The sequence below is a fragment of the Numenius arquata genome, chromosome 1, assembly GCF_964106895.1.
Source record: "Numenius arquata chromosome 1, bNumArq3.hap1.1, whole genome shotgun sequence".
In the NCBI taxonomy this organism is placed as follows: domain Eukaryota; kingdom Metazoa; phylum Chordata; class Aves; order Charadriiformes; family Scolopacidae; genus Numenius; species Numenius arquata.
The window spans coordinates 122,151,308-122,157,209 of record NC_133576.1 but is presented as its reverse complement, the minus strand read 5'-3'; positions in this window follow the sequence as shown (position 1 = coordinate 122,157,209).

The window sequence follows — 5,902 nt, the reverse complement described above, 5'->3', positions numbered from 1 at the left end:
GTGGAGAAATACCTTTGAAGTACTTGCTCAGTTTTTTTCTTGCTGCTCCCTGTCAGCAAGGCTGAGCGGCTGCGGTTCCCACGAACGGCAATGGCAATAAATTGTTCTGAAGGCTTGGATTCATTCTTTTTCACTGCCACATCATCAGTACTTGCGTTCCTTGTTTCTTGTATGGATCCTGAAGGTTAGTGGGTGATGCAGCTGACTTCATCACAGGTTCTCTGTGCTTTCTGCACGCATTTTTCAAAAACAAGATGTGTTTTGATCAGTCTGGATGGAAGAAAGCTGTTTATGGAAGAGAGTGCAGCTGCCAGCTCGGGTTGCTCAGGGTGCCTGAGGGCCATCCTAAAATGTCCTGCCTGTCTGTACCTGCTACAGTTCCGTTCTCAGCCTTTGCCTTCCCATGCAGTACTGGAAAACAGCCCGTGTAAAATCTTTTTCCTTTAGGTCAGTCTTTCGCAGCAGCAGCAGCGCCAGTAGGATGGGAGCTGAGACCACAATGCTATGGGAATGCGCAGTGCAGGGTCCTTAGGTTTTGCTGGAGCTGCCCTCTGTAACAGAGTCTGTATCGGAGAATACAAGAGAACTGTAACAGCCACCTTTTTGTAAGCACTGCAGCCCCATGGCTGAATCCTGACACAAAATTCCTCAGCTTTTCAGTGTCCCACATAAATGGGGAACTTGTCTTAAAATGTTTGAGTGAAAGGCAAAAACAAGGGTTAGAAAAAAAAATACTCAAAGCAGCCAAAAGACAGCACGGTGACGTGCGGAAAGCAGACTCCACAACCTGTGGGCTTGTAGGGTAGGTATGTTTATTCAGCGCCGGGCAGCACGGGGGGTCACCCCACCAAAATCGTGCGCACCCACGGCGGCAGTTAGCTTAGGATTTATACAATCAGATCTTACATATTCAAGGGGCGCCTATACATATCCATAACCTTTCCCCGAAAAGGCGGTCTTTATTACAATGAGTTACGAGAAATCATTTCCATGGTCTCCGCCTTTAACTCCTCCCCATTGCACATGCGCAGTGTCTCCTGGTGGTCGTGGGCCGGGGTCTCGGGGATGAAGGCCGTGTCTTCCTCGCTGTGTACCTCTCGCTTTTACTGTTAACGTGTTGCTCCAGGCCACGGGGTTGGGCAACCATATGATCACTCTGTATACCAATTGTTCCCTTATCTCCCATCGAGGCCGATGTGACCACTTTATGGTTTCAACACATCCTTTCTTTTGCCTAAATACCTTATCAATGGCTTAAGGCGATGGATACACAGCTTAAACCAAGCAATGGCCCTGCCATTAACCTTTGAGTGTTATCTCCCTTATCAATGGCTGACAAATTTGAGCAGGACTGAGGCAGCAGACAAAAATAAGGTTAAAAAGGGTCTCTTAAAAAAAAATCTGAAACACCTCAGGTATAGCAGCCAGGAGGAAGGGACCAGGCCGATCATTCTTTTTTATTTCAAGTCAACTGTTTCTCTGCAGCAAAGTGTCCCCTGTTGTGCAGGATGGCTACAACTGATTTTTTTGCAAGAATTTCTGTAATACTTCCTAAGTGATTTGAGTTGTAAGGAACGCCTCTGTGGTTAGTTACTGTTGGCACAGGCTCATTGACAGTAAGTGGCTCAGAGCGTAACGTTGCCTCCTCCTCTCCTGTGTGTGCCGCTCCTAAAAACCAGGGTGGGGACAGTTCTGCTTTTAAGACAACTGAAACCATTGTCACCGCAGCCAGGGCGACCCCTGCCTGCTCCAAAACTGGATTAATCACAACTGTTCGGGCATGTTCCAGCAGCACAGATGTTTTCAGCCACAGCTGGAGGACAGGACTACCCATGTGGTGACATCTGATCGTGTGTCACAAACCCTCACTGACAAGAAGCCTTGTTCCCTGGAGCTGTTACTTGTACAGACTTTCAATAGCCAACTGCAGAGAATGTGAATTTGCGGAAGAAAAGCCCAGTTGGCCTGTTACAGCAATTGCGCGTTACACTGACCACAGTCATCCCTATTACGGGGGAAAAACTGCTCTCCCTGCCCCAGAGAGTAACAGCCGGAGCCCCAGCCCGCAAAGGCTGCGCTTACCTGCATAGTTACTTTTTTTTTTTTCAAAAAGGCTTCACCAAGCTGGTTGTGACATCCTGTCTGGAAAAGTTTGCATGGGAGATGTGTGGGCATTCGAAGTCTCCCTTGCCTGAATTGTCAGCTCTGCTTGTCTTAACATTCAACAGTTCATATTTCTGTCAACAGAAGGATGAGGATCCCCAAACCACAACCTAATCCCTAAACCCACCCCACCCCCAGCCTGGCTGCCCTGCACTCACCCTTCCCAACGCAGGAGGGTTACCAGGAGCTCCCAGTGGCTGCGCGGTAAGTACAGCATCAAGTACAGCAAGCCAGCACTGATTTGTGCTATTGTTATTAGTGGTATGACGCAACACTTACATACACTGAAAATTATACAGGACTGCCTCATTACTGTGCACCTCAAAAGATGGGCCTGGCTCTGTTGTCTTTTCTACTTTCTTCCTTTTCCTACCCCCCAGCCTCCTGTTTTCCAGACTGAACAAACCCCACTGTCTCTCCCCACCGCCCCTATGCTCTAACCTCATCGTCTTGGTGGCCCCCTCTGGACTTGTTCCCGTATGTATCTTGTCTTCAGGAGCCCAGACTGGTCACAGCACTCCAGCTGCAGTCTCGGAAGTGCTGAACAGAGAGGAGAGATTGCTTTCCTTGCCCCGGCTCAGCTGTGCTCTAGAAGCCTTCATCTTCCCTCAGGGCTCCCAGATCAGCCTCTGGAAAGCTGCTTTGCAACCAAGTCTGTGCCCAGGCTGCACAACTGCATCGAGTTATTCCGTACCCGCTGCAGGACTTTATATTTGCCTTTTTTGAACTCGGTGAGGTTCCTGCCAGGCCCTTGACTTATGTTCGCTGCCTTGTTGAGTTCAGGAAATAGAATATAAACATCCTGTTATTCACTGACTAATTTTAAACAGCTTTAAAATAGATATAGAAACCCTAAAAAAAATGGTGATATATTATAGTGCAATTGTCATCACATCAAAATTCATATTTCATTATTCATTTCACTTTTTGGTCTTTTTATTGGGCTACTTGACTGCATGGAGAGTGAAATCTTACTGCAGCTTTGAGCTCCCCGTTGGCTAACATTTCCTTCCAGTCCTTTCCAGCTGTTGCTGGTTCACACAATTTTCTCTAGGTAAGTAATACTTCTGTACTTTTTAAAACTCTACTGCAATGTAAACACAATCATTTTTTCTTTAAAGGCATCGATTTCCTATCTTTTGTCACATATTTTAGTGCTTGAAAATATTTTCTTACTAATTTCAGGTGTTTTTTTTTTTAGTTCAAACATAATCGTTAAACAAAGGAGCAGTCCTTTAATATATCAGTTACTCTGATTCCTGTTGTAGCACGTACAAACTTTCATCCTTTTATCCACACCGTTTCCCACCATTTGTATCAGAGATCCGGAAAGCGAATCTGCTTCCGGTACAGTCTAGATGAGAAGGGAGTCAAGGCCTCAGTTGCAGACCAGAGCTGGCCAACGTCAGCTTTACTGCAAAAATCTCAGCAGGCAGGTACCACCTTCTCTGCCGGAGGCTGAAGAGCTAACGTCACAAAAGCTGTAACTTGTCCCCTCCTACAGGAAAAGGCATCTTGAACATCGTATCCAAGTTCTTCTGATGGGTCCTTTTCCCATCGGGGGTGCTGGTGGGGGACACACCGCCTCCCTGCTGGTCCCTCTTCCCATCACTTCAAACGTCCTTGTTCCCTCAGGTCCCACAGGGCAGGCCCGTCTACAAAGCAGAAAGGATACAGCTAAAGTGAGAGTGATTTCATCCCTCTCCACAGGTTTAGTTACTGTTTTATTGGATAACAGCGTTATTCTTGTGCCCAAGGGCATAGAGAGCAACAAAGAAAAAAAGAACACTGGTTGAGCACAAAATGAATGCAAAGAGAGTGATAAGCGAGCACAAAGGGAACAGATTACATCACAAAAGTCACAACCGCTGTTAAGTGCTCTGATGAGTGACAGTACGATTGTATTCTCCTCCCGATGGTCTTTGCGATTCCAGCTTGAAGAGCAGTACTTTGCACATGATGAGGGTGTAGCAGAAAGCCATCTTCAGTTCTGCGGGTGTAGAGCCACCGGGGGTTTCATTAACACCTAATGCAATGGAGAACATTTTCAGGAAATAAATATGATTCAGGTGAGGAGTAACAAGAGACGCTTAAGCGGCAACTTCCTTCAAAACGTACTTCTGTCAAAGTCCAGCAAAGTACAAGAACTCAAATAGCAACCGACAGAGCAATGCATTAGCAAATATAGTTGGATAAAGAGCTGGGAAATGCTAATGCTTTCCCAGATAGCCCTTCCAAGAGGTTCCCTGGAATTCTCTACCACTTTTCAGGAGCCCCAGCAGCAGCAGCCTGACAGAAGGTTTTGGCTTGGCTACAGATGAAATGGGAGCCCAGTGCATTTTCTGGTTTAACACAACTGTGTGCAAATTTATTTCGGCGTTGCAGAGGGGAATGCAGTGACGCAGGGAGGCCGGATCTCAGCTCTCAGCTCTGCAAAACGCTGCTCAGCAACAAGGTGAAAGGAAGATCAAACTGAGCAGGTGTAACTTTTTTTTACGTGACTGATGTGACTCACTGTCCCAGAGTCTTTTGTAATTTTTTCTGTTTGCTATTGCACACTCTGCCCCAAATACAATGCAATCCACTCACACTTTTATCTAATCTTCCCTCAATCTTTAACACCATTTTATTAGGCCATTAGGCTTTGCCAGTCAGGTTCACGCCCCAATCTGAAGCGCGCGCACACACAAAGGAATAATGGGGAAAGAGAAAGGATTTTATCAACTCCGCTGAGACAAGGAGTCATTATTTAGCCAGTCAAAGAAACACTTGTATCTCTAAGGAAGCTTGGCCACCAGCTCTTCCCTTCGCAGGAAGGAAGCTGTATGTTGAGGACAGAAAAACTCTGAGACACCTGGGAAAGCTGCCAAACACGGAGGCTCCCAAATGGCTCTGTCGCACAGGGGCACTCTGATACGTAAGGACAAGCGAGATGGCTGAATTCCCAACAGCTACATAGTCAGGACAGAATGTCAGCTGGATAGAAAAATCTCTTTTGGCTCAAACTTTGAAAAAATTAAGTGTTTTTTTCTGTTACTACTTCTTTTCTGATAGTTTTTAACTGTATTGTCGTTTTTAGATTTTGTGAGTAAATGCCTGGAGCTTGCTTATTTCCGTAACCTGGTGTATCTTACACATTATTGTGTGATTATATTACAATTTTATTGTGATTTTACTATAACTAGAAAACAACGGGGAACTCCTTAGTAAAGGGCGATACAAAACCAGGAAACACGGTGTGCCATCAGTTTTCCCACCTCCTCAGCCCCCCTCTTCAGTACCGAATAGGTGACAGGGTCCAGGTCAGGGAACACTTAGACTGGACACACCTGATGGGAAGCAGCCACGAGTGCCAGGGGAGCTGGCTGCTGGTGCTGCAAGGCCGCTCTCTTGTTGGTAAAAGGGCCTGGAAAATGGAAGAGGGGTGCGAGGACTGCAGGAAAGCAAATGTCACTCCAATCTTCAGGAAGGAAGACCCAGGGAACTACAGGCCCTGGAAAGGTGACGGACCAACTACTCCTGGAAACCATCTCCAGACCAAGAAGGACAAGACGGTAACTGGGAGTAGTCAACATGGATTTACAAAGGGGTCATTTGCAAATCCTTAAGGATCCTAACCTGATAGCCTGCTGTGATGAGGTGACCAGTTCAGTGGATATGGAGAGAGCAGTGGTTATTGCCTACCTTGATTTCAGGAAGGCTTGTGACACTGTCTGCCACAGTATCTCCATTGACAAGC